We start from the raw sequence: 24266 nt of genomic DNA on the forward strand, positions 1-24266 counted from the left end.
TTAGTCTCTCAGCCAGGAGATTATTTCCATTTCTGTTTTGGTGAAGCCCATCTCCTCTTTCCCAAAAGTGATCCCACTCGTAATAAAATCTAAACCCCTCCCTCCTGCACAAGGCCTCAAGCCACACATTTACCTCCCTGATCTGTCTTTGCCTAAATGGTGAAGCTCATGGCACAGGGAATATTCCTGAGATTCCTGCCCTGGAGGTGCTGTGTTTCAACCTACTCCCTACCTCCTGAAGCTGATCCTGCAAGACCTCCTTGCTATCCCTCCCTGTGTCATTGGCTCCCACGTGAACAGCCATCGGTTTTTCACCCTCCCTCCCAGAAGTTTATCCAGCCGTTACATTACATCCCAAATCTGTGCACCCAGAAAGCAGCAGAGCATACGGGACTCACCATCTCATCTGCAAACCAGACTGTCTGTCTATTGCTCGAGTTATTGAGTCACCAAATGCTACCGTCTCCCTAATCTGCCTCTCAGCCCCTCTCTCTTTTCCCAGAGTACCTTCACGCACCATGGTATTGTGGTTTTCCTTCGAGTCATCCATCCCCAATTCAGTCACATTGCTCACTAAATAGGGATCTAAAATGCCAGACCCGTTAGACAGCTCCATGGAATCCTGAGTTTCCTGGATCTGCTGTCTCAATTCCTTTCAGTCACTCACTCACCTGCCATCTCTACATTCCTACTGCCTGGCCATCACATTGTGGAGTGACCACTCTTTGGTACGACTGTTCTTTGAGACTGTTCTTCGATACTGGGTCCTCCACAATCCCCTTCTCAGTTGGAGTGAGCGAGCTGTCTTCTCCCAGAGTCCTCCTTGGTCCCTTCTCACGACCGACCTCTGTTAGAAGCTCATTCTCCTGTTGAGCACAGGGACCTCCGTGATCCCCTTCTCAGTTGTGGGAAGCGAGCCAACTGCTCCTAGAGCGCTCCTCGATTGCTTGTCACTGCCTCCACCTCATGGTGTGTCACCAGCCCATTGAGTTTACCTGTTGGATTGTTTGTTGACCTTTGTTCATGAGATAAGGATTGGCACCCATTCACACTCTTTCAAGGCTATTTCTCTTGGTGAAGCCTGGCAGACAGGGTGTCTCCATTTCAATAGTTTAAAATGTAGAATGTACAAGTGATGATGCTTTTTGTGACTGTAATCCTCAGTCAGTGCAATGTGGCTTTTGTCTTTAAAAAGAAATGAAGACATTTCCCAACACGACCTTCCTCCTTGCCTTGGTCCTAACTGGCTGACCCCTTATTCTGTGACTATAACCCTCCCTACCATCCATCTTTCTTAGTTACAAAGTCTTCTGCTTCTACACATCTGGAATACCCTGAATATCTTTCTCTGTCTCTCTGTTTTATAATTAATCATGAATAAACCTACTGTAATCGTGTACTTCTATGGAATTACTCAGACAGCCAGATCTCATATCTCAATCATGTAAAACACTTAAATCCTGAAACATTTTAAAAATCATATTGTAGATTTATAGAAGAGGTAAAGTTGTCATAATCTTAGAAGATCACTGACCTACTCTCTCATGGAGAGAGATTACTGGAGGTGATTGAACCTGAAAGTCACCACACGTCAGGTGAGGGGATGGGGTGTTTGAAAAGGAGGGTCAGGAAGGGAATTGAACCCATGGTAATGACATTACTCTGCAAAACAAACCAACCATCCAGCCAACCAAGCTAACTGACTCCCAGATCTATACATGTATAGATGAAGGTAATTTAGTCACTTTCCTGAATCACATTGGTGATAAACACCACTCTCTGTAATCCTACCAAGTGCAGCGAGTGTGCAGTGTCTTCCTACTTGTTCAGCACCATCCTGCATTTCCTGAAGCTTCTGATCCTCTCTTCCCTCAGCACTCCCCCATTGCCATTTGCAAAAATCTATTGTCTTGTTGAATAACTGAGCTTCCTGGGAGCTATCCTTTCCCTACTCTGGGCCTCAGAATGATATCTCCTATCAATTACTTAGTTTTTGTTGTGGCTAATGACTGAATAAACCTAATGGGTCTGATAAAGTCACCCAGTGCCTCTGCACAAACTGGTCTGACCCTACCAGATATCTCCAGGCCAATTGATTGGCATCATTCTGTCTTATTTCATGCGAGTGCTGCATGTTATGCAGAGAACGTAATCAATGAGCATTGTCTGGATGGCATTGTGCAGAACCAGGACACTCTTTGGCCAAGAGCAAACTGCTCAAGGCACTGGGCAGATCCCAGGATGCTAACAGGAAGAAAATGTGTGAAATATTGTAATCAGGAATGCAGCCTCACATTTAGACCCGTACCAAATGAGCAAACAGGTCTGGTTGCACCATGAGGAAGTGTTGTATTTACACTCAAGATAAAGATCCTCATGAGCCGGCTGTATAGCCTCCCCAAGGGCTTCAGGCCTCTCTCCTTCACCTCCTTCACCCAGACGGACACTCGAGTGCAGTGTGGGCCTCAGGCCAATGCACTGTGTGAAACTATTTGTCCTGATGCAGCAAGTTATCCCGAGCCCACTGCTGCTGAACTCCAGCCCTCCATTACTGTCGAGGCAGTAACATTCTTCCTTTACCAATCTTATGCAGAGCTTCGATCATCTCAGCTTTGGAAAACAAATTACTGATTGAAGACTGTCAAGTTATTGAAACATAGAATGTAATATTCTACATTCAAGATACCGAAGTTGAAAATTTCCCAGGTCTCCAGTTCCCTAATGCAGATACGGTGAGTGTATGTGGAAATCCTCTCGTGTCCCAGTTAGAGTCCTGCTGGCAGGACGAGTGGCTGGAAGTCATGTGTCCCCACTTTCTCTTCATAGTGCAGTCTCTCTTTCTCTGTTATTGCTCCGAGTTTGAACGTGTGACATTCACTTTCTTTCTGTTCCACCTCCACCAAGACCTCTGACCATGCAACACACACACACACACATTCACAGACACACAGACACACACACACGCGCACACACGCATTCACAGACACGCACAGACACACAAATACACACACACAGACACACACGCGCACACACACAGACACACACACGCACACACACACACACATTCACACACAGACACACACACATTCACAGACACGCACATGCACACACACAGACACACACACATGCACAGACATACACACATGCACAGACAAGTGCGCGCGCACACACACACACGCACAGACACACACACGTGCACACACGCACATGCGCACGCACATACACGCACACACATACACATACACACACGCGCACATTCACACACACACGCACACACACACATTCACACACACATACACACACGCACATTCACACACATATACACGCGCACACACACACACACCATGCACCCAAACACGGACACATATACATAAACAAACACACATGCACATACACAGACATAAATACACACAAACACACTACACAACTGGGTGGAACAGTGGTTAGCACTGCTGCCTCACAGAGCCAGTGACCCAGGGTTGATTCCGGCCTTGGGTGACCGTCTGTCTGTGTGGAGTTTGCACCTTCTTGCCGTGTCTGCGTGAGTTTCCTCTGGGTGCTCCAGGGTCCTCCCACAGTTCAAAAATGTGTGGGTAAGGCAATTGGCCATGCTAAAGCGGGGATGTGATCCAGGGATGTGCAGGATAGGTGGGTTGACCATAAGGAATGCAGGGTTTCAGGGATAACATAGTGGGATGGATCTGGGTGGGATGCTGTTCGGAGGGTCAGTATGAACTCGATGAGCCAAATGGCCTGCTTGCACACTGTAGGGATTCTATATAACATACAAACAAGTGCATAACAAACAAACACACAATCCTGTGTACATGCTCACACACTTCCCCTCCCATATCTTAACGAAGGGAATGAGTCAGGGCCCCATCCTGGAGCTGATTCAATGACCCCGTTACTTACCGGAAGATTGAGAGGGAACTGAAATTAGTACGGTGGAAATTTGAGTGCAGCATAAAACTGTCGGTTGCTTTAACTCCATTTCATACGGGACAAGTGAGATTAAAATTACCTCAGAAGTTCTCTCTTAAAACATTTAAAATTCCAATTCTGTTTTGAGATGAGTAGAGTTTTGGGAATGAGTTTGAACAGTTTGAGGGTGACCATAATTATATTTCTGATCTTGTGAGTCGCCTCTATTTTCTGGTCCCACTGTCATTTCTCTGATGGTTGTGCAGGCCCCAGGCTTCTGGTACCATATTGTGAGGTGGAAGATGCTCTGAGTGCTGCTAAAGAACTCTCACAGCGAGTGTTAGAATTTCCACCAAAGGTCAACAGGTTTTTTTAATAGAAAGAAAAAAATTGGATTTATTTGGCATTTCTCAAACCACTTTACAGCCAGTGACGTACTTTCTGAAGTGTGGACACGGTTGTAGGAAACAGGGCAGTGAACTCATGCACAGCAACCTCCTACAAACAGCAATATAACAATGACCAGATTACCTGCTTTCTTGATGTTGATTGAAAGATAACTCCTGAGCTCCTCTTCAAAATGGTGCCATAGGGCCTTTCACATCCAACCAGGCAGGTAGAAGGGACCTCCTTTTAATATCCCATCTGAAAGCCAGCTCCTCCAACAATGCACCCCCCCCTCAGTACTGCACTGGTGTGTCAGCCTTAATTTTTGTGCTCAAGTCCTAAAGTGGGCCAAAAGGCCAAAAGTTTGAAACTTCTTCATCATGTTACTCCTGAAGGGAAGAGCGAAATGGCATTGCAGATTCTTGTCAGTTAACCAAATGTATTATTTCTAATGAATGTAAAACCCAGGAGAATATCTCTGCCTTTGACCCAGCCATTAGGATCAGTCTGCCACCAACTCTCCTGGACAACATCAACATTACAACGAAAACGATACGGAGTAAAGTAATATTATTCAGGGATGCAAGACTGTTCGAGGTAATTAATCACTTTCCCAAGTGTGTAATGAGCTGTTGGATTTTATCAAAAGTTACTAAAATAATAGACCTTTCTCCCTGTTGCTTATTGAGCATTTTATCGGAGACGAGAGTTTTTGTTCTTGTTGAGCATTATTTAAACAGTTGTTGAACTCTTGCTGAGGTAAATTGATGCTTTGAGCAGATATTTCTTTGTGTGTTTGATAAGTACATCATCCTGAATGTGAGAGTTTCCAAGGCCATACCGAGTAACATGAGCAGAGGACACCAGGGTGGGGGAGGGAATGGAATAAAAATGACCATCTTTCGTTAAAAACCTAATCATCAAATATTTGTGCTTCAGGCTAACATCAGTCACTTTGTTGTACATCACTACACAAAAACAAGTGACCAGTGTGTTAGTGTGACAGTAAACACTGCAGTGCAGTGGTAGTGTCCCTACCTCTAAGCCAGAAAACCTGGTTTCAAGTTCCACCTGTTCCAGAGGTTTGTAATAACATCTCAAAAGAAAGCACCGAAATGTTACCTTTCTGATGGACAACAGCAAGGGACAGATTCAAGCTTTAGGTTTCCTTCAGGTTCAACAATAACAGATTGCATTTAAATAGCAATCTGCCAAGATGCTGCACAGTGGTGTGATCCACCAAGCATGATCCAGGGTATCCTCTCAGGTACGTGACAGCCCTCCAAGCATGATCCAGTGTATCCTCTCAGGTACGTAACAGCCCTCCAAGCATGATCCAGTGTATCCTCTCAGGGACGTAACTGCCCACCAAGAATGACCCAGGGTGTCCTCTCAGGTATGTAAGAGCCCCTTCATGTTCTTGAAGATGAGAGTGCTCCAAAGTACAGGGAATTCTTACTGATCGGGTCTCCCACTTTAGTGTGATCATCAGTGATGGTCATTGTCAGAGAGCGTGGAGTGAGGCCTGGTGTGAGGATCATGGAAACAGTTTGTATCATAACTGCAGAGACAGTATGGGTTTACTGATGGACGCAGGTACAGGGATTGTGATGTCCAATTAATCCATACCTGTTGATTGAGGTGGAGACAGGATATCAGTTTTGTGCTACCTCATTTCCATTGTTGCTACATACAACCACTGCCCCGGGGCTGATCATTGGCTAAACAGATCAGTAAAGGCTCCAGGATCATGTGTGTCAAACATCGTCTAAAGCCAGGGTCCACTTCGAGATGGGGAGATGCTCTTTGGCTGCAGATGGTGCTGAGACCATTCAAACATCAGGGTTGTGGAACAGCCAACAGTGCTGATCCTCGGGGACAGCATGGATCAGACTTTCAGATATGCACCGCAAATCTTATTGGAAGAGGTATTGAAAAGAAGAGATGTAATGAATAGGAGAGGTGCACGGTGTACTCAGAATCCCTCAGTCACATCTCGAGTCATCAGAGATCCACCACCCACTGACACACAACAACCATCAGTAAAGACACAGCCTTAACGCACACATGTTTTCCCTCATCCACACACTCTTCACACTGTTATAATACCCACAACTTTGACACACTGCCAGCTATTCAACCAGAACAGCTGCATCAGCATTGCATGTTACTCACGGACACACTCGCTTCATTCTTGCAGGACAGGGTGGGTCACAGATGAGGAGGCAGGAAGTGGGGGGGAGAGGCCCCTGTGTGTTTCAGCTGCTCTGGAGGAGACAGCATCAGCCATTGTGTTGGTTTTTACTCTTGCTTTGTGGGGAAAGTAAACAATGTGATGGTCAGTGACTGAGAACCAATAAGGAATCGCTGACTTGGAAGTTGAGTTAAAATTCTAGGTACAAAAACAGAAGTTGCTGGAAAAGCTCAGCAGGTCTGGCAACATCTGCAGAGAGAAATCAAAGTTAATGTTTCTGGAAACCGGACCTGAAGCGTTAAGTCTGATTTCCCTTCACAGATGCTGCCAGACCTGCTGAACTTTCTCTGTTTTTGTTTCTGATTTACAGCATCTGCAGTTCTTTCGGTTTTTATTTTGAAATTCTTGGTATTGCTTGTGAATGATGTGTTCACATCCAGCCTGAACAGAAAGGGCCTGCCTCATTCCAGATATCGTTTTTGTTTTTCCACTTCTCCCTTCCCATTCTTACACCTGTTCCTCAGCTTCTCAACTCAGAGGGGACAGCGAAAGCCTCATGATGACGTTGGATCACTATAAACCCAGTGGCCGCTTTCTGTAGTCTGGTCTATCAGAGTCACTGTCTGAGCTTGTTACAGGAGTCTATTGTGTGATCTTGTGTTCAGGCATTCTCATTATAACAAACATACTGCAGACCAGGACAAATCCTGACACCTGCTCAGCTGGAGATGACTGGGCTCTTCCAGAACAGTTCAGGACATTGCTTCAGGACATCAATGGTCTGTTCTAAAGAATGGGAGCATGTCAATGTCATGTGCACATGTGCAAGGTTCCCATCTGGAGTCATGGGCCATATCATGAGGTCATCCTGCTGATCATTGACCAATCTTTGCCTTGCCAGGATAATGGGCACAGCTGGCACAGAGGTCTGCCACAGAATGAATGTGTCAGAATTGCTGCCAGGATAATGGGCATGTACCTGAAAGATAGGTTACCTGTGGTCACACAGCAGACCCACATTGAGGGAGTGGAATTACTTTCAGCTCAGGGAAATGGTAAAAGTTAAGATGATTCATACACAAGGCACTGTGTGTGAGCTCATTGACAAACCCGCACTGTGTAAAGGCTGCAATCCAAAGAAATCCTTCAATTTGTTCCACCTTCAAGAGGGACTGGGATGAATTTCATTCCCTTTGAATGGAGAGTCTCTCTCATGCAGGAGTATACTGAAAACTGCAAGCTGTTGCAGCCTCAGGGAAACTCAGAAGCTTAAGAGTTCAGAGCCACAGTCCGATTGATGGCCATTATTAATGCTTCCCTGAAGAAGGGCTCATGCCCGAAACGTCGATTTTCCTGCTCCTTGGATGCTGCCTGAGTTGCTGCGCCTTTCTAGCAACACATTTTCAGCATTATTAATGCTGTCCCTGCTTAGCTCTGAGGTTGCGCTGCAATAGTTGGTAAATTGAGTGAAATAGTCTCAAATTATTTTCATTGCTAACATTCAGGTAGAAATTGCTTCTGAACCAGCCTTAGCTGACATGGTATCTGATTGAAAGCCTTTTCCCTTTTCTCATGGTTACTCCTCTGTTTGTTTTCTCAGTTAGGCTCATAGTCAAGATGAAGCCTTACAAGTCCCATTATGTTTGATGACAACTGATTAATATTCAAACCTTTAATCTACCAAAAAAATCAGCACTATCCAGACAACTCCCTGTACCACTCCCTGTACCACTCCCTGTACCACTCCCTGTACCACTCCCTGAATCTATTAACAAGAATGGAAAGATGCCCAAATGGACAAAATTGCAGCATCAACCAGAAAGAATACTGCAATCCTACAATTAACTCAGAAGTCTCGAAGTAGCCCAGGTGATGATCTTAATGTTGTGTTCAGGGTGAACCATGGGGTCGGCTGGATGATGGAACTCCAAAGTGGCAGCTCTGGTGTCAAATCGCTGCTACTCACTGACTGACATCATGATCTATCTCCTGTCGATGATGCTGGTGATCATTAGGTACATGCACACAAACTCTTCGATGAATATGGTATCTCCTGTGCTCCTGTTGGAAGTGTGTGCGCACATCCTTGGTACATTTTCAAAACTTGAGTGGTCTCATGGTACTGCTTGTATCCCGCTAGGAGATCTGCTGTCACGCTATGCAACACCCTTCTGACTTGTACCATCCCCCCATATACACTATATCGAACCTGCAACCCCTCTCTGACATCTTTCATTGAGTCTACCACAGTTGATGCCTCTTTCTCCAGCCCCCACTTTGTCCTTCAGAAGAGACCTTTCTGGCTTTTCAGTTCTGATCCAGTCGCTGAAACACTGACACTTTCTTTTCTGGGTGTCACATTTTAGGTTCTTTTTGCTCTTGAAATGTCAACCCCCTCTTCATTTTCAATGTGGTTTCTGTATGAAAATCTGAGCATATATTTTATTAGATACATTCCAAAGACTTTTGTTTTCTTCAGTAGTTTGTGCTGACTGACCCTGTCCTTTAAGCTTGGAGTTAATCTGAGAGACCCTGCAAACGGTCTCTAACCTAGCGATAGGTTTGAATTCAGAGTTTCCCCTTCCTGACCAAGGTTTGGAAGAGCCCATGCTATTTTACCCATTACTGATATACCAACACCCACAGTTCATGGAATATGGTGTGGCATGCACTTGGTCCAGAACATTCTGGTTATTTGAGTCCTTTGGAATCTTTCTGCCCTGACTGTTTTCTTTGTCAATGATTACACCTCAATGTTCATCATTTCTCCTTCCATTACGGTTTGTCCCTCAACTCAGACAGGGTATGACCCTTCGAGCCAGCAGTGGGAGCTGGGTGGAGATGAGAACCATTGATCCCAGTCCATCATACAGGTGGGATGACTGAATGCACAAGGGTAAGACCTCGATCCAAACACTCCACGTCAACACTTTGTACGTTTGACTATAGTGAGTGCAGTCTGTCTTCACCCAGAAATTAGGCTGCTGTTCATTCCATTTCTTCATTTGATTTTAATCAGAAATTCTACTGCAAACTATATGTATATCTTTGCAGATTAAAAATCAAACTGTTCTAAATCGTGTGGTTGGAATTGAAGTGGGGAATAGAGCGTTTGATAATCTGACAGACTCTGTGATAATTGTATTTAACAAATCATCACCAGTAAGGACATTTTTCACTTTTCATTATTCAATTGATTAAAAGGAAATATTCATGTTAAGAGTGGTAAAGATTTATTGATCATTTTCTTCATACTAGGTAAAGGCCATTCCAAAATGTGTCTTCTGGGAGTTACAACAAAATGGTAAGGAAAACGGTCATGTTATGAAAGATTTCAATTATGCTGGACCCAAGGATCGCGTTCTCAGTGCTACCCCTTTCTCTTGCAGGGAACACAGCTGAGGGTCACTGGAACGATTCTGGCTGCACAACACAAAACACAGTCAATGAAGTCGTCTGTCGATGCAATCACCTGACTTTCTTTGCGGTCTTGCTGGTAGGGTCAATGTAATGCAATATTTTGTATCTTTTGGCCTATTCCACTTTGGCTGCAATCAACAAACTTTCACTCCAATAATCCTTCATTGCATATTAAGATGTAAAAACAGACAAGAGAGACCAATTGTTTTATTAGGACAGTCCCATCCCATCCCGTCCATTTCCCCCATTCCTTTCTTCCATCTTTACAGGGAGGCAAGAGAAATTAAATTTGAGGGTGAAGCTTTGGTAAGTGTCACACTGACCCTGATAGGTCCATGAGACAATGACAACTGATGTCACAATCACTGTTAATCCACTCACCTTGGGTAGATCAAGAAGTCTCCCACTCACCAAAACTCATCCAGCTCCCTATGGATTGGTTGCAGTAAATCTCTCACTCCCACTGTGTGCTGGTGATTTCTTCCAGAGGTTTATGGCTCTTGGGAAGTGAATTGCTTCGGAATACGTAACCCAAGTGCTGTCTTAATAACCCATACTTATTCCCACCTCTCACTTGTCATCTCCCACAGCCCAACTGTCTTCACTGCCTATCCCACCAGGATTGTCACCATTAGGACTGGGAGTTTCATTGAGTTGGCTTCTGTTCTGATGCCATAACTTTTCCGGAAATGTGGTGAAAGCCCGTTTTATGTGCGGCAGTGTGATTTCTGCCCGAACCCATTAGACTGATTGAGGTGGAGTGGGAGCAGCTCTGGGAAAATTCCCAGTCCTCATCATATCCCCTCAAAGGCAGCACGTTTCCAAGGTGAGAAGGCCCAGCTTGCTCAGTTTGCTCTGATCTCCATGAAGCCTCAGACTCCGTGTCAATAACGTCGCTGTCCTCAAAACCTCTTCCAGGGACTCAATCTCCCCAACTATCTGAGGGGACCAAACCTAAAACAGTCAGTGAGATGTGGCCACACCAAGGCCTTGGACACAGTATGGACAGACTTCTGGTTTAACATTGAATTGTTCCAGTTATTTGTTCTGACACCTCATTGGTTTTCTTTCAGCTGCCTAATGACATTAATCATCAACCTTCCTTCCCATTTATCCTCATAGCAAATTTTTCTTCAGGGAATTGAGGAAACCTGCCTTCCTTACATGGCCTATTTATATGAAGATAACCTCTGCCTGTTTTTGGTCCACATGGAGAAAGTGAGGGCTGCAGATGCTGGAGATCAGAGTGTGTTGCTGGAAAAGCACAGCAGGTCAGGCAGCATCGGAGGAGCAGGAGAAAATAGATGTTCCAGGCATAAGCCCTTCATCAGGAATTAGTGCAGGCTCATGAGATAATCAGGTCATTAATCCAAGCAGATAATGTGCTGCCTGGTCTGTTATGAGCAGTGATTCCAATCACACAATAGTGTGCTTGTTTCTTAACCGTGATCCGTACCTTAGTAAGGCGCTGAGTCATACAGGACAAGGCAGGATTAGAAATAAATGTTGGTTTTGCTCAACAATCCCAGAATGAAGAAAATAACAGCAGTGCATCAGAATATGGACATGAGCTATTCCCCCATTACTCTCCAGGTGCTGAGTATCTGATGTGGAGCTTGTCGTTCTGGGGATTGTGTGGAGGCCCAGCAGCTCAGAGTAGAAAAGAGAATTGTTCAGAGTGTGCACATCTTTGTGGCTGCTTTCAGACTGACCTGGCCTTAGATCAGGTGTTTGTGTGGCTTCTCAACAGGAGATGAGTAGATATCACAGGGGGACCCCAACCCGGAGGTGAGGGAAAGTGCAGTGAAAGTCGGGTGTGTCACTCAGTTGAAGAAAACATTACCCAATCCTCATGTCAATGGTCTCGTTTTCTGTTATAAAGCAAATCGATGGGAACCAACACTTGGATGAGAAGACATTGAGATCGCTAACATCCATCACCCAGATTGGTTGTGGTGTTTCTGGCATTTTCACAGCAATTACTTTAATCATCCACTTTATTCTCAGGTAGGAACATTAATCATCAAACATAAAATTTCATGTAAAAGAAGCCATTCTCAATGATCTCACTGTACAATCACAATATATAACAAATGTCTCCTTGAAGATAGAGATCATGAGTAATTCACAGCAGCAAGTTCATTAAACAAAGCTTACTTCTGTTTTAATGTTTGATATTAATTCTAAGAGTATTGTAGCTGAGTAGTGATTCACTTTACTTTCAGATTGTACCTCAGTATGTCATGGTCAGAGTTTGTATCTGCAGTGAGCAGTGTCACTACCTCTGAGTTAGCTGCTCTGAGTTCAAGTCCCACTCCAGGACTTGAGGACCATAGAGGGTGCATCCACACTGAGGCCAGACTGATCATCGAGCTACAATTCCTTCCAACACACTCTTTAGCAGGTGGTCAGAGAGGGGGAGTTTCCTGATTTAGGGGGGATTGCTGTAGAGAGGGACCCCTCAAGCTGTGCCTTCAGGTTATCCACCTGCTCCAGGAGATGGCAGTTATAGAAACAACCATAGGCACATGCTTCACCTGCCTCAGGCATCTCCAGATGCAGGAAGTCTTCAAAGTCGATGTTTATCAGCTTGCTGTTTTTCTCCCAAATGGAGTCATTAGATATACAGCACGGTTAGAGACCTTCAGACCAACTCGTCCGTGCAGACCAAATATCTGAAATTAATCTAGTCCTATTTACCAGCACTTGGTTCATATCCTTCGAAACCCTTCCTATTCATATACCCATCCAGATTCCATTTAAATGCTGTAATTGTACCAGCCTCCATCACTTTCTCTGGCAGCTCATTTTATACACACACCACTCTTTGTTTGAAAAAGTTACTCCTTAGGTCCCTTTTAAATCTTTCCCCTCTTATCCCAAAGCTATGCTTTCTAGTTCTGGACTTGCCCACCACAGGGAAAAGACCTTGTCTATTTATCCTATCCATATAAGGTCACCCCTCAGCCTCCGATGCTCCACTGAAAACAGCCCCAGCCTATCCAGCCTCTCCCTGGAGTTCAAACCCTCCAACCCTCGCAACATCCTTGTAAATCTTCTGTGAACCCTTTCAAGTTTCACAACATCCTTCCTATAGGAGGATGACCAGAATTGCACACAATATTCCAAAAGTGGCCAAACCAATGTCCTGTACAGCTGCAACATGACCTCCAAATTCCTATATTCAATGCTCTGTTCAATCAAGGAAAACACCTTCTTCACTATCCTAACTACCTGCGACTTCACTTTCAAGGAGCTATGAACCTGCACTCCAAGGTCTCTTTGTTCAGCAACACTCCCAGGACCTTACCAGTAAATGTGTAAGTCCTGCCTTGATTTGCCTTTCCAAAATGCAGCACCTCACATTTATCTAAATTAAACTCCATCTGCCACTCCTCAACCCATTGGCCCATCTGATCAAGATCCCATTGCACTCTGAGGTAATCGTCTGCTGTTTCTTTTCCCTTCATTCAGAAAAAGACAAAAGGAAGCTTCCATCCAGATCCACGTGAATCTCTCTGCTGCCTTGTTTCTTCTCAATGTGAGCTTCTTAACCAGCACAGTGTTCAGTTCCAAGAGCACTGATGAGCTGTGTAAAGCCATTGCTGCCCTGTTGCATTACTCACTGCTTTGCAGTTTTACATGGATGGGAATTGAAGCATTTCACCTGTACCTTATGCTGATCAAAGTCTTCAACATTTACATTCGGTTTTACATGCTGAAACTCTGCCTTCTCGGTTGGGGTGAGTGTGAAGTATTCTGTCACTGAGTTATTTGTAAATGCATAGTCTGATTCTCACTGTCTCATGTAGCAACAACTTTTATTTCATTGTTACAAGAAAAGGGGCTGAAGTATAAAACAGCTATTCTTTAAGGGTTCTGGCTGTCTCTGTCACATAACAGGAGAAAATCTCTGTCAAATTTCAGGCCAAGTGTAATTAGGATCAAACTTGGTGAAAGTAGGAATTGTAATTGGTAAGTGAACAGATTCAAACCCAGACCGAAAACAGAATGGGAGTGATGTTTGATAGTCCAGGTTTACTTCCAGCTGGGAATGAATACAGCATGAAACATCCTTGAGATGTAACCCTGAGACAGCACCAATCAAAGACACCATCCCCTCTTGTGAGAATGGAATTAATGGTGTTAATAGGGTTTCTCTGAATTAATTAGAGAGATTCCTCCAGCAATGAACTGTGCCTCTGATTGAAAGCTGGGTGTTAGGAATCTAAATTCAGTGCTGAAAGGTTCAAGGGTGAGGTCCCACAGAGTCATCACTGAGAGACACATGTTAATATGTGCCGAGCATGACCATACACACAGGCCGGTATTTTAAACCAAAGAACAAGTTTTCTTCCGAAAGCTGCCACCTTCTTGTTGCTGTAGCAGGAAGTGAAGGATTCTGACAGTAACTTTCACTTTCCAATCTGTCACCAACTCCCCAAAACACAGCAGGCAGCTCATTTCTGACTGTACTCACATTACTCAGCAGAAAAACAGAGTCAGGGGGCAGCTCCATGCTGGGTAGAAGCCCTGCCAATTGTATTCAACAGTCCCAGCACAGCACCCCACAGCAACCTGCCAACATCTGAAGTCTGAGTCTTAACGTCAGTGACCTCTTTGTGTGTCTGACACTCCCGTATAGTGGAATCGAGGGGGAGTGAAATTCTTCTATATCAGCTACACAGCAGGGGCTCTGAGTGAATTCAGCAGCTTGTCATACACTGTCTCAGTTTATATTCTCTGTGGATTTGACAAATATAACCAAGAGTTTTCATTTCAAGCCAAATAAAACAAATTGAAACAAGGAAACAGGTCTCCAAGAGCAGTTTGAACTCTTGCTCTGCAAGGTTACTTCTAAAATATTGCTTAAAATAGACACAACTTGAATCACTTTCCTCTTGAGTCATCAAGACTGGGATGCAAGGAAATAACGTTCAAAAGGGACCATCAACTCATAGTGTAAGACGAGGGTACTGATTGATCAGACCGTGTTTGGGATGGAGATGCAGCAGTAACTCAAAGCTGTTAGTCTTAGTTAGATGCTTAAACTCGGCCAGGCAAGCATACTTTGTGTAGTCAAAGTTAAACATCACACAACACCAGGTTAGAGTTTATTTGGAGGTGCTAGCTTTCAGACTGCTGCTTCTCCATCAGGTCATCGACCACCTGATGAAGAAACAGTGCTTCAAAAGCTAGTGGCTCCAAGTAAAGCTGTCGGACTATAACCTGGTGTCGTCTGGTTTTTAAGTTTGTCCACCTCAGTCCAACACTGGTACCTCCAAGTTGCGACGTCAAGGCATTGTCATGGATAAAGCAGCACGGATTGACCGTTTCCATAACCTTTTCCTCAATGAAGAATATACGATGTATGGGCAAATATCTTCTTCCTCCAAAAGATAGGGTCCTGTGTGTGAATAGATATAGCTTCTATCACTTGAAGCTAAATCACACTGTGAGCCTGATTGATAATATTAAATTGGTTTGGAGTGTAATTCTCACTGTAGTCAGAATTATTAATAAATGTTGTCCATTCACAATCACAGAATAATGTCAGTAATCTCTGTAACTGTGCTCATTTGTATTCCCAGGCCTCCCAGCTGGTGTGCTTTTAATCATCATTGGAGTATGCACAGATAATTATGGCCAGTACTCAATCCTTCTCAATGGCGATCATGCCCCTTCTAGCATGTAAGTTTTAATAATTTAACTTTTAAGAAGTTACTGGTAAATAAAATAATGCAATAGAGAAAGAGGCCATTTGGCCGATCAAGTCTGTGCCAGCTCCCATGGTAAAACTATCCAGTCATCCTTACTCTCCTCCTCTTTCCCCATCGCTCCCCAGGTATTGACCCTTTTACCTCTGGAAACAGTTTATCTTTTGTATTGCTGAAGAAAGATGCATCTTGTCAAAGCTTTATTGTCTTACATTCATCAGGACAATTTGTAAGGATACCAATTTGATGGGGGCAACAACATTTATACTTTAAGAGAGAAGAGTGGTCATTGGTGAGCCGGTAAACTTTGATTGGCTGAGGCATTACCACAGAGAAGTTAATGATGACAGTCAGGAAATAGAAGGATGGGAGAAATTGAAGAAAATCCCAGTCACTGGAGAAGTGATCCTGAATAAATTGATGGACCTGGAGGCTGACAGGTGTTTGGGTCCTGATGGACTCCATCCCAGGGTCTGAAAAGAAGTGGCTATTGAAATGATCAATCCATTTTATCTTAAATTTCCAAAATTCCCAAATTGGTCAGCTTATTTCAAAAACAATGTCAATATATTGGAGGCAGTTTAGAGAGGATTTACCGGGACTAATATGTGGAATGAGAGGATTGCTTTGTGAGGAAAGGTTGGACAGGGGTGATGGCCTAGTGGTGTTAGGTGTGAATCCAGAGACCCAGGTAATGTTCTGGGGACCAGGGTTTGAATCCTGCCCTGGCAGATGGAAGAATTGGAATTCAATAAAAAAAATTCTGGAATAATGACCATGAAACCATTGTCAATTGTTGGGAAAACTCCATCTGATTCACTAATGTCCTTCAGAGAAAGAAAGTGCCATCCTTACCTGGTCTGTCCTTCATGCGACTCCAGATCCAGAACAAGGCAGTTGACTCTAATTGCCCTTTTGGCAGCGAGGGATGGGCAATAACTGCTGGCCCAGCCAATGACGCATGTTTTAAAAAAATCAATTGGCGTTTCGAACAGTAAGAAATTACTTGGTTGATAGATATAAGTTCCTGAGGGGTCTTGACAGGGTACATGCACAGAGCGTCACAAAGCTGTTTTTTTCCTAAAAGCTGTTCCTTGGCTCAAGGACACTCTGTTCTTGATATTATTCTGAGGGGTAATACACCAAGCTGGGCTCTGATCAGACTGGTCTGGTACAGAGATGGAAAGGATTTTGAGAGGATTGTTGTTTGTATGTAAACAGATGAGACTTCAGGCCAAAGTAGTCATGTTTTAGAAGTGACCTGTAAAATGAAAGGGGAGTGGTCAGCTCTCTAGCTGAGCTGAGCAGTTTAATTCAGTCCAGAACTGGTTGGGAGTTCAACAGTGAGCTGTGTGGAAACTCACTCTGTCCTTCTAACTTCAACCTGTAAGCATGTGTTCCATTTATACTGGTGTTTAAAAGGATTTTGCTTTTTGGAACTGTTGTGTATATTCAGAACAGCATAATTAAGTCGTTTGGGTAGATTGAGTTCTGTAGGGGTTCTTTATTCTGTTTCATTGTGTAATTTTGTGAATAAATTTTTTGTCTCTTTTAAACTTGGTACTCAAATGTGCTTACTTAATCTGGGTAATTTTCACTGTCCACTTCAAACAAATTGCAAAGTTATGGTCTGTGCTGCCTGCTTAAGAATGTGTTGAGTGGTCTGGCCTAGTTCATAACAAGAGGATATTTCCTCTCATGGGGAATCAAGAGCCAGGGATCACTGTTTATAAAATCAGATGCCCCCATTTAAAACAGGCTTTTTTTTTCTTTCAGAGGGTTGTGAGTCTTTGCCATTCTCTCCCAAAAGCAATGGTGGAAGCATTGTCCTTGAATAATGTTAAGGCAATGATAGACATACTGTTGCTGAGGAGGCAATGAAAGGTTATCAGCAGGAAGCAGGAATGGCAATTTGATGTGACAATCAGTCTACCCATGGTCTTATTGAGTGGCACAGCCAGTTTGAGGGGCTGATTGGTCCACTGTTGTTCCTAATTCTTATGTGAGCATGGTTCATGCTAAGCCTTGGTTAAATGTTAATCCAGGCACGGTTGACTCTGTTTGGTCAAGGCACTGCCCTGAGAAATGAACCAAAGAATGGGCAGTGGGTGTACATGTTCTTTCTGTCTGCAATAAACAGGGCCGATAGGTTCAGGAACACATCATTAGCCCACACTCACAACATAGTGTCCAACATTAGATGTGCTTCTGCAATTGGACAGCATATACTAAATAATCCAGTGTGCAAAGAATTATGCTAACAACCAATGTAGGATTGTCAGTCAAGCTCAGTGTGGTGTACCTGCTACTGTTACTCTGAATAACTCAATCAAGTTAGTCAAGCACAAGATTTTTTTTAAATGACCTTCTAACCTCCATTTGTGAATCCTATACTTCACAAAATGCCAATTCCATTTTGTGTGAATCCTTGTCTCTGAAGATCCCCATCACTGACATTAACTGCCTGGCCTGTAGTTACTGGGTTTATTCAAGCTTCTAGTTTATGCAGGGCTGCAACATGAGCAACCCACCAGTATCCTGGCACTGCTCCCATATCCAAGGAGAGGAATGAGATGACAGCCACTGCCAATTTCCACCCTTGATACCATCAATTACCCAAAGGTGCCTCCCATCCGGACTGGGCAACTTTTCTTGTGATGATAATTATTTGCCTCCTTTTTATCAAATCCATTCAGCTGCAGCAAGTTCAAAATTACAGGAGGGGTGAAAGGATCTCATTGAGATTTTGTCTATTATCCAACTCCATGGGATTTCCTTCACTTCACTGCTCTTCCCTACCATGGCCAGAACACTTCTAACAATGGCTTCCCTTACGAGCCTGTACCCTTATCTCTGAATCCAATTGTGGGCCATCCTCTCGAACTAGGAGCTTGCTGACATTATTGTAATAGCAAGTCTCCTTCTCCACCATCATGTGAAACATCTGTAGTTTCCATGCTGCCAGATTGTTTTTCAACATCCACTTCTGAAACTATTTTAACTTCCTTCAACTAAATATTAGGAAGATTGAAGCTGTTGTTTTGGCCCCATTCACACCCTATATCCCCTCGCCGTTGATTCTATTCCTGTCCCTGCCCCACAGCCTCAGGCTGATCTTTAAAACTTTGGTCTCTTCTATGACCTCAAGTTCAGCTTCTAGCTGCAAATGTTTCCCATCACAATATTCTGTACATGTCCCTCCCCGAGCTCTCCCTCCTCTTCAGCCCATCTGCTGCTGAACCCCTCACATATTGGGCTGAATGGCCTGTTTTCACACTCTGGATTCTATGATTCTGTATCTTTGTTGTCTCCAGCCTCGACTATTCCAGTATTCTTTCTCCATCTCTGCGTCCTTCAACTCATCACAAACTCTGCAGTCATTTCTTCTTCTGCACCAAGTCCTAATTATCCACTTTCCTTTGTCCTCACTGATCTACACTAACTCCTGATCTTCCTCCTTCTCCGATTTATGATTCTGATCCTTGCTTTAAAAGCTCCATGACCTTTCCCTTCCCTATATCGTTGGAAATACTTCCCTCCCTTCAACTCTCCAGAACTCCCATTTTGAACATTCCTCACTCCTTTTGCCTCATCATTCTCTGGCATTGCCTCCTGAAGACCCTCCAATTCACTCCCTTTCTCCACAAAACATTAAAAACGACCTTGATATCCAAACTTTTAATCATCCCTCTGAATCTCTCCTTTGGCTTTTTGTCCTCTTCATTCACTTATCTCTGGGAAGCAGCTTTGCTGAAAAATATAAACCACTGAAGGCCATTTATAAATCCAACTGATTGTTTTATTTACAAAAATACATTGGAGAGTTAGCAATCCTGTTTAAAAGTGTAAATAAGAGATTGCAAATTGTTGTCTAGAGCTTTCTTTCTCATTCCTCCTGTCTTCACTTTCCAAAGATACCTTGGGAGGCGTTGAATTTATTTCATTTACTTAATTCACTTTGTATTAGCTCCTGACTTTAACACTATTTTTAGAGCAATTAAAAAGCATTGAGATGTGGATTTCCTCACTGAATATTTTAATCCATGAAGAACTCGAGCTGGAGAATCCTCATTTGTCAACACGGAATGTTTGAAAGGAGACTCGAGGCCAAGAGTCACTCTCACAGATAATCGCCCCAAATGGTTAATGCACACGCAACGTTCCTGTGTGCACTATTTTACCCTGAGACATTAAACTGTTTCATATAAACCAGTCATTTCCGATGATGAAACAGCAGCCAGCAAAATGTCAAATTCGATCTTTGAACATCTACCCAACGATAATCAACTGTCATTTAGAGTCATAGAGATGTACAGCACAGAAACAGACCCTTCGGTCCAACCCGTCCATGCTGACTAGTCCCAACCCAATCTAGTCCCACCTGCCAGCTCTTGGCCTATATCCCTCCAAACCCTCCTTATTCATATACCCATCCAGATGCCTTTTAATGTTGCAATTGTACCAGCCTCCACCACTTCCTCTGGCAGCTCATTCCATACATGTACCACCGTCTGCGTGAAAACATTGCCCCTTAGGTCTCTTTTATATCTTTCCCCTCTCACCCTAAAACTATGCCCTCTAGTTCTGGACTCCCCCACCCTAGGGAAGAGACTTTGTCTATTTATCCTATCCATGGCCCTCATGATTTTATAAACCTCTATAAGGTCACCCCTCAGCTTCCGACGCACCAGGGAGAACAGAGCGAGCCTGTTCAACATCTCCTTATAGCTCAAACCCTCCAAAACTGGCAACATACTTGTAAATCTTTTCTGAACCCTTTCAAGTTTCACAACATCTTTCCGATAGGAAGGAGACCAGAATTGCACGCGATATTCCTAAAGTGGCCTAACCAATGTCCTGTACAGCCACAATATGACCTCACAACTCCTGTACTCAATACTCTGACCAATAAAGGAAAGCATACCAAACACCTTCTTCACTACCTACGACTCCACTTTCAAGGAGCTATGAACCTGCACTCCAAGGTCTCTTTGTTCAGCAACACTCCCTAGGACCTTACCATTAAGTGTATAGGTCCTGCTAAGATTTGCTTCCCCAAAATGCAGCACCTCACATCTAAATTAAACTCCATCTGCCACTTCTCAGCCCAGTGACTGATCAAGATCCCATTGTAATCTGAGGTAACCTTCTTTGCTATCTACTGCACCTCCAATTTTGGTGTCAGCTGCAAACTTACTAACTATACCTCTTATGCTCACATCCAAATCATTTATATAAATGATGAAAAGCAGGGGACCCAGCACCAATCCTTGTGGCACTCCACTGGTCACAGGCCTCCAATCTGAAAAACAACCCTCCAAACCACCCTCTGTCTTTTACCTTTGAGCCAGTTCTGTATTCAAATGGCTAGTTCTCCCTGTATTTTGTGAAATCTAAACTTGCTAACCCGTCTCCCATGGGGAACCTTGTTGAACGCCTTACTGAAGTCCATATAGATCACATCTACCGCTCTGCCATCCTCTTTGTTACTTCTTCAAAAAACTCAATCAAGTTTGTGAGACATGATGTCCCATGCACAAAGCCATGTTGACTATCCCTAATCAGTCCTTGCCTTTCCAAATATATGTATATCTTGTCTCTCAGGATTCCCTCCAACACCTTGCCTACCACCGATGTCAGGCTCCCTGATCGAGAATTCTCTGGCTTGTCCTTACCATCTTTCTTACACAGTGGAACCACATTTGCCAACCTCCAGTCTTCTGGCACCTCACCTGTGGCTATTGATGATCCAAATATCTCAGTAAGAGACCCAGCAATCACCCCATCTCCTGCAGCTCCAATCAAAGGCCGCCTTGCTGATCTTTGAGGGGCCCTATTCTCTCCCTAGTTACCCTTTTGTCCTTAATGTATTTGTATTAACCCTTTGGGTTTCCTCAACTGTATTTGCCAAAGCAATCTCATGTCCCCTTTTTGCCCTCCTGATATCCCTCTTAAGGATACACCAACAACCTTCATACACTTCTACGGATTCACTCGATCTATCCTGTCTATACCTTACATATACTTCCTTCTCTTTCTTAACCAAACCCTCCATTTAGATTAGATTAGATTACTTACAGTGTGGAAACAGGCCCTTCGGCCCAACAAGTCCACACCGACCCGCCGAAGCACAACCCACCCAGACAAATTCCCCTACATTTACCCCTTCACCTAACACTGCGGACAATTGAGCCTGGCCAATTCCCCTTACCTGCACATTTTTGGATTGTGGGAGGAAACTGGAGCACCCAGAGGAAACGCAGATATGGGGAGAATGTGCAAACTCCACACAGAAAGTCTGCCTGAGGTGGGATTTGAACCTGGGTCTCTGGCGTTGTGAGGCAGTAGTGCTAACTACTGTGCCACCGTGTCGCCCACAATTTCTTTTGTGATCCTGCATTCCCTGTACCTACTGGCCATTCCTTTCACTCTAACAGGAATATACTTCCTTTGGATTTTTGTTCTCTCATTTCTGAAGGATTCCCATTTTCCAGCTGTCCCTTCACCTGTGAACATCTGCTCCCAATCAGCTTTTGAAAGTCCTTGCCTAATACTGTCAAAATTGGCCTTTCTCCAATTTAGAACTTCAACTTTTAGATCTGGTCTATCTCTTTCCATCACTATTTTAAACTTAATGGAATTATGGTCACTGGCCCCAAAGTGCTTCCCCACTGACACCTGTCACCTGCCCTGCCTTATTTCCCAAGAGTAGGTCAACTTTTACATCTTCTCTAGTAGGTACATCCACATATTGTCTTTAACAAATTCCTCTCCATCTAAACCCTTAACACTGTGACAGTCCCAGTCTATGTTTGGAAAGTTAAAATCCCACACCATAACCATCCTATTATTTTTCAGATAACAGAGATCTCCTGACAAGTTTGTTTCTCAATTTCCCTCTAACTATTAGGAGCTCTATAATACAATCCCAATAAGGTGATCATCCCTTTCTTATTTCTCAGTTCCACCCAAATAACTTCCCTGGATGTATTTCCGGGCATATCCTCCGTCAGTATAGCTGTAATGCTGTCCCTTATCAAAAACGCCACTCCCCCTCCTCTCTTGCCTCCCTTTCTGTCCTTCCTGTAGCATTTGTATCCTGGAACATTAAACTGCCAGTCCTGTCCATCCCTAAGCCATGTTTCTGTAATTGCCATGATATCCCAGTTCCATGTTCCTAACCATGCCCTGAGTTCATCTGCCTACCCTGTTAGGCCTCTTGCATTGAAATAAATGCAGTTTAATTTATCAGTCCTACCTTGTTCTCTGCTTTGTCCCTCCCTGCCCTGACCGTTTGACTCGCCTTTGCTCTCAACTGTACCAGTCTCAGATTGATCTCTTTCCTCACTATCTCCCTGGGTCCTACCCCCCACCTTATGGATTTAAATCCTCCCGAGCAGCTCTAGCAAATTTCCCTGCCAGTATATTAGTCCCCTTCCAATTTAGGTGCAATCCGTCTTTCTTGTACAGGTCACTTCTACCCCAAAAGCGCTTCCAATGATCCAAAGATGTGAATCCTTTTCCCATACACCAACTCCTCAGCCATGCATTCATCTATTCTATCTTCCTATTCCTGCCCTCACTAACTCGTAGCACCAGGAGTAATCAATATTTTACTACTCTCGAGGACCTCCTTTTTAAATTCCTGCCAAACTCTCTGTCATCTCCCTTCAGAATCTCAACCTTTTCCCTCCCAATTGGTTGGTTCCAATGTGTACAATGACCTCTTGCTTGCCCCTCTCCCCCTTGAGAACATTCTGCACTCTGTCTGAGACATCCTTGATCCTGGCACCAGGGAAGCAACACACCATTCTGATGTTTCACTAGCTGCCTACCTCTCTTATCTTTCCTACAGTTAACCCATCTATGTGACTATATCTGCGATTTTGTTTCCCCCTTCCTATAACTGCCATCCATCACATCCCTTTGCACTTGTAATTCCTCATTGCCTGTAACTGTCTCTCTAACTGATCCATTCGATCAGATAGGATTCATAACCAATGGTATTTATCGCAGATATAACCCTCAGTAACCCGTAAACTCTCCCTAAACTCACACATCCAATGAGAACAGCATATCTCTCTATTCAAAGCCATTTTTGCTTCTTTCAATCTAGAGGCCCAGAAAATAGCACTGTCTTATTCCTCTACAGAATACTGCTCCAGGTTAAATTAATACTTATGGCTTATATTTTTAGTTTAATCAAGTGACATATCTCAATAAGACATATAATCAAGAAAGAACTCACTCTACACACACTACGACAGACTTGCTGTAAGGCCACGCTTAAAACATCCACTCATCTATTTCTATTTCTGTGCCGTGACCTCTCCCAAACTGGTTCCTTCAAGATCGGGTGTGAATTTCCCTGTTTGTTAATTTTCCCAAATGTACTCCGATGTCCAGCCACACATGAATTCAAACAGCAAAGGCAGTAACTGTGCAGGTTCACTGCTGGGTCAGTATGGGTTCCTTCCTCTCTCTCCCACTCTCACCCCTGCATTGACCTCACCTTGTGTTTCCTTTATCTGTTCCTCTCCCTTATAAAACTGCTGCTGTTTTGACTTTTTTTTTCCTCAAAGTTGCAAAACAATGCAACAGCATATAAAACAGTAATTGCTGTT

General features: G+C 43.8%; 1 pseudogene across 1 annotated transcript in view; it reads left to right on the forward strand.

The window, feature by feature from the left end:
• Positions 1–24266, forward strand: part of LOC148147376 (adhesion G protein-coupled receptor G2-like) — a 40297-nt pseudogene that overhangs the window by 5565 nt on the left and 10466 nt on the right. The window contains exons 2-9 of the transcript XR_015759900.1: positions 2594–2732; positions 4780–4908; positions 9560–9667; positions 9764–9809; positions 9895–10001; positions 11808–11932; positions 13400–13668; positions 15517–15616. The product of XR_015759900.1 is annotated as an adhesion G protein-coupled receptor G2-like (transcript). The remainder of the gene's footprint in view (positions 1–2593; positions 2733–4779; positions 4909–9559; positions 9668–9763; positions 9810–9894; positions 10002–11807; positions 11933–13399; positions 13669–15516; positions 15617–24266) is intronic.

This window comes from Chiloscyllium plagiosum, unplaced genomic scaffold (genome assembly GCF_037043375.1).
Source record: "Chiloscyllium plagiosum isolate Xiang-an unplaced genomic scaffold, Cpla_swu_hap1 HiC_scaffold_17, whole genome shotgun sequence".
Classification (NCBI taxonomy): domain Eukaryota; kingdom Metazoa; phylum Chordata; class Chondrichthyes; order Orectolobiformes; family Hemiscylliidae; genus Chiloscyllium; species Chiloscyllium plagiosum.